Source organism: Choloepus didactylus, chromosome 3 (assembly GCF_015220235.1).
Source record: "Choloepus didactylus isolate mChoDid1 chromosome 3, mChoDid1.pri, whole genome shotgun sequence".
In the NCBI taxonomy this organism is placed as follows: Eukaryota; Metazoa; Chordata; class Mammalia; order Pilosa; family Megalonychidae; genus Choloepus; species Choloepus didactylus.
In genome coordinates, this window is record NC_051309.1 from 187142825 (window position 1) to 187157502 (window position 14678).

Consider the following 14678-nt stretch of genomic DNA (forward strand, 5'->3'; position numbering starts at 1 on the left):
AAATGCATGCCTTCAAGTTTTCACTTTTAAGTAAGTTCATGGAGTCCTATTAATTTGGTAACCCTGACAAAAATCAGACATTTTAAGTGCTTAAAAAGCTAGGTTGACCCACCTTTGGACACGGAGTATAACTGAAGACAATTTCAGCTTCCATTAGGAACTTTGTTATGTGCAGGCCCTGTCAGAAAATTGAGATCAGCCTTATAGCACTGCAAAAAAGCAGCAGTGCATCTGCATTCATTTCATTCATCTGCTGGTGGAGGATATGAAATAGATAATTTGCCAGCATGTGTTTCAGTGATAGTTACGGTTTGTGGGAGACTTTCTACTGCTCCTTTCTGAAAAAATGTTTCTGGATAAATATGAATGCCAGATTAAAAACAGTACACAGTACATCAGTTAAATTTCAATTTCACCTAAAAAATTCAAATCTAATTTTTTTCCTACATTTTATTTGCTAAATCTGGCATATTGCATATAGATACAAACTACAAAGCAGTTACGACCATTTACACTCATAAATTCTAAGAATGTAAATAACTATTTATAATTGTCACATTGAAATTTTTTGAAATATGTTACATTATCCCTTTGATAACACTTATATACCTTTCCTGCTTTTCTAGGATTTAGTTTTTGAAAATTATTAACTTAACCACTTTCAAATGTTAACTGATTACCATATACAGATGAAGAGACACACGAAAGTTCTCAAGTACACACTCAGTACATGAAGACTTCATGAGGTTTCCACTCAGGCATTAGAATATGTTTCTGAGACTTAAGCTTTAAAATGAACCCCTGATGGATCCTAGAAGAGGTGTGAAGCCCCTTGAAAGAGCCATATTAGTTCCCAAGCCTGTGAGATATGATTGAAGCCTGATTGGCATCTCTTTCCTTTAGATACATTTAAATGTAAGAGATAAACAGAAGGGGAGGGATGTGTTTCTATTCTATAGAAATCTAGGGTTTCAATACATTTGGTATTTTTTCTCATTTGTTCACGAACAAATAGGCTGGTTATTTTTTTTTCCCATTCTGGTCTTACTACAATAATAAAAGGGCTGCTTTTAAGTATGTTAAGTATTTTAATTCTTACATGCTCTCCCTCATTAATGATTAGCTTGAGCCTTTTATTGAGATCTGCTGACAGAATTGGGTTTCAGAAGTTTTACAGTTCAGTCATACATTAGACTTTGGTAAATTTACCAAAATAATGAATGTCCTTATGAGGCCACTAGAAAGATATGTTTTCTTGAGGTGGCACTGATAACCCCATGTAGCCGAATATGTAAGCTTGTTCTTAGATTTCTGCATATGATCTCTATTGGAAAAATTGTTTTAAACTATGCAAAAAAATTGCTTCTCTGTGTCATTAAATATAGTATAATTGATCTCATTCAGATCTAGCTTTTTAAAATATTCCAGTGTTCTGATTCATATGCCAGAAATTAGGGTAGGGATTGTACTGTCTATTATTTTAATGGGCATATTAATAGATTTCCCTTTTCTTATTGTACAAATGAACAAAACAAAATATCCTTGAAAAGTTTAAGTAGACTATATAAATCTTAGTGCCTATGTGTATTCTTCCAAAGAAATTTAAATTAACCCTCTAGGACATAAATATGTATAAGTTTCATTAACATGTTTTAGAAAGTTAAGGTAAATTTACAAAACTCCAAACTTTTAAAACCCGATTGTCAGCACCGTTAATTGTCTACAAAATAAGAATTCTAGTTTTTAATTTTTTTCATTATCTTAACTGTCAGAGAAAGTTTAAATATGAAACTTTGAAAGACAATACCAGCAAAATATTATCTATAAATGCCATGGGTATAATATTATTTAGAAGCCTTTCATTGGTCTTACGGCACATCAATATGTATAAAGTGCCTTATGTCTTTAAACATTATGCTTCCCAGTAAACAGGTCTAGAGAGGTATTTTTATCATTACAAATACCATCCCCACTTGGAGCAGGGAAGTTCGAAGTGTGACTATGAAAATATTTTTTTCAGTCCCTATAACCAAAAGATCCACCTGTGTTTTATGTTATATAGTCTGATATAATTTCAAAGCTCTAATATTAAAGTTATGGTTCTTAAATTATTTCCTGTTGCAATTGAAAGACAGACTTGGCAGTTCCAAAGCTCAAGTACAATTATTAGGAATAGATACTGATGCTTGGAAGCAGTAGGGTCAATGGAAAGAGACCTGGACTCAGAGTCTAATTCACTATCCACAAAAGTGAATGTAATGATGCTGCATTGCTTGGAGAATGAAAGGAGGTCACTGGTTTAGTTAGGAAACAGCCAAGCATAATATTTATGTTAATTAATTAAATAGCATGCATTATGTATTTAAAATATCTTAAAGCATTGTTTAAATATAAAAAGGTAATTAATGAATTAGCAGTGATTTGATGGAATTTCAATTAACCATTCTTTGAGATAAATTCTGGGGATATTTCTCTTTGTTTTCACTGTTTTATCTTATTCTATCAAGTAAATAAAGACTATCATAATTTATAGCTACTAATCTAGAAGTTTTTCTTTCATCTCAGGACCCTAATGCTCGGTAATAACATAAATTATGAATTTTATAATACATAATGTGAAGTACACTATAAACATATTGATTTATAAAGTATACATTTTTATCAGCCACAGTTGTTGAAAAATGTATCTTTTTGATTCACCGTGCATTAAGAACTAGATAAAATTTTTTATTGTCTATTTACATGAATATGATTATAGAAGTTCATTTTATTAAATATTTTATGCTTCTTGTCTTGATTTTTACCTAAATTTTTTCAATAGTCAACTCCAGAATGAGTCACTGTAAAACAGATGTTTCTCTAGAGGAATTTATCTTTTAATATATTTTTTTTTCAGTGTGCAAAGATCTGCTCTTAGGTTAGTAGGGGGAAAAAAAAAAAACTAAGAACATTGCCAATCTCTAAAATGCATCAATTAAAATAAGTAATTTATTTTAATGGGATTTCATAACAAAGAAAAGCTATTCTCTTAACACTTTAAAATGTAATTGGAATCTGTAAAATATATGCCTTATAATTTACCAAGAAAAATAAGTGACAGTCTAATATGGTCATATTCTGAGTTTTTTGTTGTTTTGTTTTATGCAATGAAGACATTTAGAACATCTCATCCTAAAGCAATTTTGGTTTCTTTGTCGATTTTCAACTTGTCAAATTGTTTATTCCTTTTCCTTTTTGCAATAGAATCTTAATGAGATAAATCTTGTTTTGCTTGGAAATAAATTCTTTTTTAAAACAGTTAAATTGAAGAGATAATGTGAAAAAAATCTGACATTATTTTAACAGTTTGTGCCCTTGTCATGCTTTGAACTATGGATTTTACTCAGTGCCCTCTGTTAGGCAAGCTTTACTTTGCTGAACCTTCTAATGTAAACAGTAACAACAAAGTGAAAGTGGCTATACCTTTTAAACATCTCCATGAATGTTATTCATTATTCTCTATCGTTTCTCATTTTTGGATAAATAAGATGAGATCTTTACTTTGGATAAAGAAATTAATTGATTGTTTCTTTCCTTTTTTTCTTTTAACCTAAAGCTTTATTGAGATACACTTTAGGTACTATAAAAGTCACCTTTTTAAAGTGTACAATTCAGTGGCTTTTAGGATATTCACAGGATTATGTAACATCATCATTATGCAATGTTAGAAGATTTTCATCATCCTGAAAAGAAACCTCATGCCCATGAGCAGTCACTTCCCATTCTTCCCTCCCCTCAATCCCTGGCAACCACTACTACCTTCTGTCTCTTTAGAATTGCCTATTCTCGACATTTTATAAAAACAGAATGATACAATATGTGGTCACTTGTAACTAGCTTCTTTTCTTTAGTATAATTTTTCAAGGTATATCCATGTGGTATTATATATAAATACTTCACTCCTTTTTTATGGCTTAATAATATTCCATTGCATATCTATACCACATTATGTTTACAGATTCATCAGTTGGCCATTTGGATTGTTCCCACTTTTTGGCTATTATGAATAGTGTTGCTATGAACAATTGAGTGCAAGTTTTTAAAAGGACATGTTTTTTATTACCCTTGGGTATAGATATCTAATAGTGAAATATCTGGATCATATCATAACTTATTTTTAACACTTTGAGGAACTGCCAAACTGTTCTCCAAAATGGCTGCATCATTTTAAAAGTCCACCAGCAATGTATGAGGATTCCAGTTGCTCCATATCTTTGACAACACTTGTTATTGACTGTCTTTTTGGTTTTAGTCATTTGACTGGATATGAAATGGCATCTCATAGAGTTTTTTATTTGCATTTTCCTAATGACTAACGATGCTGAGTACATTTTCATGTGCTTATAGCTATTTGTATATATTTTTTCCTGAAATATAACTCAAACCCTTTGCCCATTTTAAAAAATGGTTATTTATCTTTTTATTGTTGCTCTTTTTATTGTTGAGTTGTGATCTTAATGTATTCTGAGTAAAAGTGCCTTATCAGACTTATGATCTGCTAGTGTATTCTCCCATTCTGTGGACTTTTCTTCTCACTTTTTTGATGGAATCCTTTGAGACAAAAAATTTTTGATTTTGACATGTTCAATTTATCTATTTTTGTTCCCTATACTTTTGATGTCCTATCTGAGAAAATCATTGCCTAATGCAAGGTTACAAAAATTTTCTCCTATATTCTCTTTTCTAAGAGTTTTATAGTTAATGCTTATATTAAGTTTTAACCCATTTTGAGTTAATATTATGTGAGTAGGGATCCCCATTCATTCTTTGCATCTGAAAGTCCAGTTGTCCTTCAACAATTTTTAGAAAGGCTGTTCTTTCTCTTTTGAATTTTCTTAGCATCCTTGTCTAAAATCAAATAACCATAAATTTAAGGGCTTATTTCTGGAGTCTTAATTCTATTCCATTAATCTATTAGTCTAGCCTTAGGCCTCAATGTCTTGATTAGTGTAGTTTTGTAGTATATTTTGAAATTAGAAAGTGTGAGTCTTCCAATTTAGATCTTCTTTTTTCAATATTGTTTTTGTTGGGTTCACGGTATTCTAAAGAATTTTAGGATAATTTTTTCAATTACTACAATATGGAAGCTGAGTTTTTAAGGGAATTGCATTGATTCTATACATCAATTTAGAGAGTGCTACCATCAAACAATATTGTCTTCTAATCCATGAACACAGGTGGCTTTCCATGTTAAATTGTTCTTTAATTTCTTGAACAATACTCTGCAGTTTTCAGTATACTAAAAATTGAATTTTGTTAAATTGATTCCTAAGAATTTTATTATGTTAAGTGGGATTATTTTTTTATGTTCATTTTCAGATTAATTGCTAGTGCATAGAAATGCAATTGATTTTTGTATATTGACATTTTGTATTTTGTATATTGTCAAGGAAACCTTGCTATTATTAAGATTTTGTAGATTTTTTCAGGATTTTGTATATGCAAGATGATATCATCTGCAAATAGATACAGTTTTACCTCCTCCTTTTGAATCTGCATGCCTTTTATTTCCTTTCCAAGCCTGATTATCCTGGCTCAAATCTCTAGTACAACATTGAATAGAAGTGGCAATAATAAACATCCCTGTCTTATTCCCAAACTTAGGTGGAAAGCATATAGTCTTTCACCAGTAAGTAGGGTGTTTGTTGTGTATATTTAGTAGATGCCCTTTATCAAGTTCAGGAGGTTCCCTTCTATTCTTATTTTGTTGAAAGCTTTTATCATCAAAGGATGTTGAATTTGTCAAATGCTCTGTCTGTGTCTGTTGAAATGAGCATGTGGTTTTTACCCTTTATTGATATGATATATTATATTAATTGATTTTTGGATGTGAACTGAACCATGCATTATTAGGATAAATTCCACTAGATAATGTGTATAAACCCTTTTATAATTTGCTGTATTCAGTTTGTTGGAATGTTTGAAAAATTTTGCATCTATATGATAAAAGATATTAGTCTATAGTCTTTTTTCTTGTGGTGTCTTTAACTGCATTTGGTATCAAAGTAAAAGTGGTCTCATGAAGTGAGTTTGGAAATACTCGCTCCTCTGATTTTTGGAAAAGTTTTTGAATAATTGGTATTAATTCTTCCTTCAATGTTTGGGACAGTTCAACAATGAAGCCTATTTTCCTAGGTTTTGAGATAGGGAAAATGTCCAAATCAAGACTTCATCAAGGCTGTGCTTTCTCCCCAAAGACTGTGGCATTCTGGGCTGGCTGCAGATGATTCTTGGCTCCTCTGTCACATGACAAAGCACATAGCAGCATCTGCTGGTCTCTTGCTTCTCTTCCAGTTCCATTTCAGCTTCTTGCTTCCTGTCTCTCTCTCTCTCTGTATCTGAATTTCATTCTCTTATAAAGGACTCTGGTAATAGGATTAGGACCCATCCTGATTGAGGTGGGCCACACCTTAACTGAATCAGCTCCACCAAAAGGTGCTGGTTACAATGAGTTTACACCCACAAGAATGGATTGAATTTAAGAGCATGTTTTCCTGGGTACTTACAGCTTCAAACCAACACAGAAGCCATCAGGGCCTGAGCTTTTCTTTGTGGGTAGTTTTAATATTAGTATTTAAATCATTTTACTTTTTATAGGTATTTATGTAGTTACTATTTCTTCTTGAGTCAACTTCAGTTATTTGTGTATTATTAGGAATTTGTTCATTTCATTTATATTATCTAATTTGCTAGCATAAATTATCTATTGTTATCTAATTTGCTAGCATACAGTAGTTCTCTAAGGTCAATAATGATGCCTCCTCTTTCATTCCTGTGTTTTGGTAAATTGAGTCTTCTCTCTTTTCTTCTGGTTCATCTGGCTAAAACTTTGTCAGTTTTGGTCATCTTTTCAAAGAACCAACTTTTGATTTTGTGAATTTTATTTTTTATTCATTTCAATCATTTCCACTCTTAATGTTATTATTTCTTTCCTTCTGGTTTGTTTGAATTTAGATGGCTCTGATTTTCTAGTTCCTTAAGGTGGAAGTTTAGGTTATAGATTGGAGATCTTTCTTCCTTTTTATATAGGCCTTTACAGGCATAAATTTTCTACTAAATGATTGTTTAGCTTCATGTCATGACATCATTTATGTTGTTTTTAAATAATTCATTCTAAATATTTTATCATATTTCTTCTGATTTCTTCTTTGATTCACTGCTTATTAAAATTATGTTTAATTTTCATATATTTATGAATTTCCCAGTTTTCTTTCCTTTATTGGTTTATAGTTTAATAATATATAAATATATATATTTAATAATATAGTTTAACTATATTGGTTTATAGTTGGATAATATTGTGTGTGTATATATATGTATATATAGATGGTTATAATTAGCTATAGTTATTGTTATTTTCTTAATGGTCATCCTGGGGATTACAATTAACTAAAAACAATCTAGTTCACATTAATATATTAATACCATTCATTTAATTTAATTAGTATACAAAATTTTTGCTGCAATTTAGCTTTATTCCCTCTTTCCTGGTTTATGCTATTATTGTCTCACTGTTTACACATTTTTATTTGTTATAAGCCTATCAGCACAATTTCATAATTGTAGCTTTATGTAGTTGCTTTTTATTTCAGATAGAAGAAAAGAACTATATTTATACTATTTTTTATATTAATTCATACAGTTACCATTAGCAGTGCTCTTTATTTCTTCATGTGGATTGATGTTTTTTCAACTGTCCTTTCATTTCAGCCTGAGATATTCTATGTAGTATTTCTAGGATGGCAGGATGGCAGAAAAAATGAATTCTCCATTTTTTCCCAGAATGCCTTATTTTCTCCTTAATTTTTGAATTTGGTGGATATAAAATTCTTCATTGATGCTATTTTTCTTTGAAGACTTTGATTATGACGTTCTGCTGCCTTCTTGCTTCCATGTCTTTTGGTGAGAAGTCAGCTGTTAATATTATTGACAATACTTGGTTCAACACTTCTCATGATGCTTCCAAAAGTCTCTGTTTTCAATGATTTGACTGTGATGTGTTTACATTTTGATTCTCTTGATTTTTTTTCTTACTTGGACTTCAGTGAGTTCCTTGTATGCATAGGTTCATGTTTTCCATAAAATTTGATACAACTTTTGGTAATTTTTGTTCAAATATTCTTTCTGCTTCTTTCTCTCCTCGCCTCTGGACTACCCTTATTCATTTGTTGGTCTGCTTAATGGTGCTTCACAGGTCTCTGAGGCTCTGTTCATTTTTCATCATCTATTTTTCTTCTTGTTTCTCAGACTGGATAATCTCAATTGACCTATTTTTAAGTTCACTGATTATTTCTTCTGCCACTTTAAGTTTAATGTTGAGCCCCACCCCCAGTAGATTTTTCATTTTGATATTGTAGTTCCCAACACCAGAATTTATACTTGATTCTTTCAAATAATTTCTGTCTCTCCTTGATATGTTCTATTTGGTGAAACTTTGTTTTCATACATTTATTTAATTCTTTAGACACAATTTCCTTTATAAAAGATCCTATTTATGTTAGCTGATGTAAAGCATTTACCTAGTAGTTCCAATGTCCAACGTCTGGGCTTCCTCAGAAACCCTGTCTATTGACTGATTTGCCCCCACTATGTATGAGCCATACTTTCCTTTTGCTTTTCATTCTCATAATTTTCTTCTGAAAACTGAAAATTTTAAATAATATATTGTAGCACCTCTGGAATTCAGATCCTCCCTCCCCATGGTTTGTTTTTGATGTTTGTTGTTATTGCTGTTGCTTCTGCTCTGTGTTTTTTGTTTTGGTGACTTTCCTGGAGTAAGTCTATAAAGTCTATAAAGTCTGACCACTGAAGTCTCTGCTCAGTCTTTCATTTTAACAGTCAACTAAAGACTGAGCAGGGATTGCTTAATGGCTTTGGGTGGTAAGTCCCCAAACCTTTTCTGAATGTTCTTTGTGTGTGCTTGGGCACACTTTTAACATGCTAGTGTTTTACAATTCTGCCTTAGCCTTCATTTCCTTCTTGTGCAGAGTCACAGGTCAACTATTGAGGAGAAACTATGGCCTTCTCATATCTTTTCTTAGCCTGCAAATGCTTTCTAGGTCCCTAGGAATATACTGAAGATTTTCAAAGCCCTTTAGGAATATAGTATTCCCCAGATTTTCCTTTTAAGATGTTTTCCCCAACTGATAATGTGACCTTAGCAGCCTTAATTTTAAACAACTGCTGTTGATTGTTTTAGACAAATATACTTGGAAAGGGTTTTTCACACTGAGAGATCTAAATCAGAGACAAGCCCTATTAATGGAGGTTTTCCAGGGATCTGACAGGTTTCTGAAATTCTGAAAATTATCTGGGAATGAGGTTTTTGAGGAGTTCAAAACCCATTCTGACTTCCCCAGGAATATTAGGCTGCTGATTTCACTGCTATTGTGTTTGCAAGACTGCTTATTTTCAGTGCTACCACAGATTTTTTGGAGCAGGTATGGGAATAGAGCAGATAAAACACCATAAAACTCAATATTGTCATAAAAATTCATTTTTTCTTGAATAAATATGCCTCCAATTATTGCTTGCCTTTGGTTATTTTCCAAAGTTCTGAAAAAGTTCATTTTTTACCATTTTTGACTGTGATTTCATTGTATGGAGAGTGAATTTCAGACATCCTTACTCCACTATTCCAAAAGTACTTCTCTAAGCTATTTTTTAAATAATTGAAACATAGTTATATGAAGTTCCCCTTTTATGCTTATAAAGACCAACTAATATATTTTAGCTGCTTGTAATATTTCTTTCATAAAGTCTTTTCTGAATTTGTACAGCTATATTAATCTTTTTAATATTCTTTTTTTTATTGAGGTGAAAACCTAAATAACATAAAATTGACCATTTTAAAGAGCAGAATTCAGTGACATTTAGTGCATTTTCAATGTTGTGCAACCATCACTTCTATCTAATTATAAAACATTACTATCATCTCCAAAGGAGACTCTGCATCACCTCATCTCTGTCCACCACCCCACTCCCACACACACACACACCTTATTGCTGACAACCACCAATTGACTTTCTGTCTCTAAGGGTTTTTCTATTCTGGATATTGCACATAATGGAATTATACAATATATGACCTTTTATGTCTGAGTTCTTTTACTTAGCATAATGTTTTTGAGGTTCATCCACTTTGCAGCCTGTATTAGTATTTCATTTCATCTTATTGCTGAATATTCCATTGTACGGATATACCACATATAGTGTATTCATCCATCTGTTGATAGACATTTGGGTTGTTTCCACATTTTGCCTGTTGCAAATATTGCCGCAGTGAACATTTGTTTACAAGTTTTGCTTGAGTACCTTTACCCACTTCTTTTGTCACCCTGTATTTTGCAATAGCTCAGGTCCTTATGGAGGAGGTACACAAGGAATATCTTTTAAGCACCCGTTGAAACTCTTTGGAAGCTGTGGTGGGAGAGGTTGCAAGTTGCAGATCTGGTGCAGTTATGGCTCAGTAGGAGGCACCATCAACTAGGAACATCTTTATAATTTGGTTTACTCTTTATTGATAATGTCCACAGTGCTGTGGTTACTATGGAATAGACAAGACCTAGGACACTGCCTTGTGAGTGAGGTAATCAGCATATGTTATTAGACATCTTCTACAACCACAGAATGGATTTCAGAAAAAAAAATTCAACTCCTTTGTCTTACCAAGTATCCACAAGTTCTCTTTATCTCTCCCAAAAAACTAGACAATAAGCTCAACACCTTCACTCCCAATAAGCTATGTTCCTTATTGTACCTTCGTATACCTTTACAAAACACAACCAAATCAAGTTATGAAGTTTTCTACCAAAAGAAAAAAAGAAGAAAAAACTTAACTGGTGACGGTTTTGAAGGTGCAAAGTCTTGCTCCAGAGATCCTGGGGAAGACTACTGCTGCTGTTGTTGAGAAACACAATTCAGTATTGACAAGACTGTTTAATAGAAGCTACAGATGAGTAAGAATGTTGCTGACCTTCTTCAATGACCAAGTTTAAATGCATGCAAAAACAAAACAGAATAATCATGTAGACTTGCTCATAGTAAGAGTAAGGAGAGAGGAGACCCTGTGCACTGCTGCCAATGCCCCAGTGGAGGAGCTGAGGTCAACATTGAATTTGAACTATTTAAAGTGGATACAAAACTGTTTCAGCAAGGCAAGCAATTAAGTGCATTGTCGTGGGTGATGGTGCTGCTGGTAAAAGGTGTCCTGATATCCTACACAACAAACTAATTTCCATCTGAATATGTGCTGACTGTTTTTGACAACTATGCAGAGTTATGACTGTGGAGAGCCATATATTCTTGGACTTTTCCATACTGCAGGGCAAGAGGATTATGACAGATTACGACCACTGAGTTACCCACAAACAGATGTATTTCTAGTCTGTTTTTCAGTGGTATCTCTGTCCTCATTTGAAAATGTGAAAGAAAAGCGGGTTCTGAGATAACTCACCATTGTTCAAAGACTCCTTTCTTGCTTGTTGGGGCCCAAATTGATCTCAGAGGTGACCCCTCTACTATTGAGAAACTTGCCAAGAACAAAGAGAAGCCTATCACTCCGGACATTGCTGAAAAGCCGGCCTGTGACCTGAAGACCTGAAGGCACTCACACAGAAAGGGGCAAGGCAAGTATTTGATGAAGCAATGTTGGCTGCCCTGGAGCCTCCAGAACTGAAGAAGAGCTACAGGTGTGTGCTTCTGTGAACATCTCTCCAGAACCCTTTCCGCACAGCTGGTGTCAGCATCATACTAAAAGGAATGTTTAAGTCAAATTAAATAATAAAAACCAAAATTCGTTTTTGCAATAATAACGAATGCCGTGCACCTACCCACATGCATTCCTGTGAGACAAGGCCCATAGGTATAGCCCTCCTGCCCCTCCCAACACTAGCTAATTTTGAATAATTGTGTATTGTCTGAAAAGCGATCAGTACTAGTTTTTGTTTTTGTTTTTTGTTTTTTGTTTTTTGGTTAAAAGCAAGGCATGCTTGTGATGACTCCATAAAAGACTAATTTGAATTATTGAAGAGGCTTCCTGGTTCCACTCTGGAGAGTCCTCTGGGATGTCTTAGTGTTGTTTTTTTTCTTTCTTTCTTTCTTTCCCTTTTTTTGGGGGGGGAAGGAGTGTATGTTTTTATTTAGTCTTATTTTTTAATTTGTTAACCAGTGGTGGACAACCCTTGAGGAAAGGAAGATGGATTGATTCCACATTCCACTTCCTAAATCTAGTTTAGAAAATACGTCTGTACCTGGTGCTCTTAGAAAGGAGTACAGTAAATGCCTCATTTAATAGCATACTCCTTTTTGAAAGTTGCCTTTTCTCTCCACCCTTGAGTAGGTTCAGTATTTGATGAAACTTATGGATGTGCATGGAAACTGTCTTGCCTCTCCTCTTTTCTGGGAGGCACTATGTATGTGATTGTGACTTTCAAGGAAATTTATATGCCATTTTTTGAATTCTTTTGAAGTTGATTTCTAACTTATTTTACTGATAAATGAAGAAAAGTATTGCATCTTTTGAAATACACCAAATGGATTGAGTTCGTAATTAAAAAAAAAAAGAGAGTAAGGCAAAATGTCTATTTCCATTTACTCAAGAACTCAAACACTTTCTGTGATTTTCTCATTGTCAAGCGGAAAATTCTGATGCTCAAAACATTCCAAGATCTCTTCACACTCTCTCCACCTTCCTCTACCAAGTCTACATTTTATTCAGTTACTGTGACTCATATGCTCTCACCATGATTACACCTTGCTTTCATTCTCTTACCTCCATTCTTTTGTTCATGCTTCCTCTTCATTCATCAACATTTTCCCCTAACTTCCAATTATATTAGTTCTTGAAACTTTGCCTTTAACATAAACGTTGCCTTTTTCCTCCCAAACACATTTTCCTAGTCCATACTGAAACACAAGTACAATACCTCTTTTGAAAGTACTTGTACCTTTATTATGACGTGTAGTTATTTACTGGCACAATAACCATCCCATCATTGTAATACAATGTCTCTTTTACTGATCACAATAACATTTATGAGTTATGCCATCATTACCTCCATTTAAAAGAAATCCTGTCTACCCTAACAGCATGAAGTAAGACTGAACCCTAGTTTTGCTTGTTCCTGAGCTTGTGATTTCAGCCACTTGGTTCTAGCTTCTTGAGTCCAGAGGAAGAATTTTATGGAGTTGAAGTATTATTCCGCTATTGTTGCTATTTGTTCTGTTGTTTTATGAAGAGCATACATTAGCAGGTTTATAATGACAGACCGCTAGTTCTAGTGTCTTGGATATTTGGATCAATTCTGTTTTCAATTCAAAGTTGCTTGATCTCCACTTCAGTGGTTCTTTGTAGTATAAAGTAGAAGTGTAAGTTTATATATTAATCAAAAAAAGTTATTTTGTGTGTGAAAGAATAAAAACATGAGAATAACCTTGCCATGAAATAATATTTGAACATGCTAGAGACAATCCATATTCAAAAGGCAATTGTGTCAAATGGCTGCTTGCCTATTTTGGTGTGAGCAGTAACTTTTCATCTGCTTCAATTCACATTATAGTCTGCTGTATTAGTTTATAAGTCCCCATTTGAATATTTTCTGGAATTCATACTCTTATAAGAGATGCATTTGTCCTAGCAAAAAAAGTGTTGACTGAAGAGTCTATGAGGAAATCATTTGCATCTCATGTAAGACATCTAATTAATTTTAAGTTCACCAAACTTGGAGTTAACAAAGAGCTTAGGGGATAAAATCAATTGCTTCATTCTTAAGTTGCACACCTACACAATAATAAATCACCTCTATTATCAGCTATTCAAAAATAAGCAACAATAAAGCTTGCACAACATAGCTATAAATTTTTTCTCTGTGAACTTCCTTTCTTTGCTGTTCCAATCCCTAATGGCTTAATGTCTCTTTTTTTTTAATTCCCCAAATTCAAAATTCAGATATGTAGTATTATATAAGGCACAATTTCAAGATCCATGATCTATAATTTATTTTGTGTTCACATGAAATACTTTAAAGCATTGTGGGATAAGATTTGTGTGCCTAGTTTATTAGATTTTAATATGTTTTAATGTTCTCTTGACACTACTAATAAAAATTAATATGGAAAAACTTTTAAAAAAAAATTTTCTCAACTAGGATAAAATTAATTAGCTGTGTCCACTCCAAAAAATTTGAAAAATAACAAGAGAAAACAAAAGAAAAAATGAAAACATGCATATAATTAAGAGTGGAAATTATTATGACTGTTTAAAAAAGGTATTTAATAAAAAAAGCATTAACCATTTCCTCAAAAAAGAAACATAATTGATAGGTAGATTCTCTCAATATTTAATAGAGAAAGTAAGAACACATGTATTTGTTGAAGTTATAAAGTAAGGAATGTAAATAAAAATAAAGTAGAAACATAATAAATTGTTATGTATCAATAAAAACCAGTGACTAGACATATATAACATGCTGAATTAATGTTATAATGTAACATTAATGTATAATGTTATGTTAACTTGAAGTATGTTAAGGCTGAATTTCAAACAGGATATTGGGTACTTCTGAGGAAGACCTGGGACAGTTGAGATCATTGAGAGTACATAGTAGCAGTTTTCAACTGTATCTAAAAAGTTTTATTTC

General features: G+C 32.7%; 1 protein-coding gene and 1 pseudogene across 1 annotated transcript in view; both read left to right on the plus strand.

Moving 5' to 3' along the window:
* Positions 1-14678, plus strand: part of GALNTL6 (polypeptide N-acetylgalactosaminyltransferase like 6) — a 1267846-nt gene that overhangs the window by 558729 nt on the left and 694439 nt on the right. The window lies entirely within an intron of this gene.
* LOC119529103 lies at positions 8907-11745 on the plus strand (annotated as a pseudogene).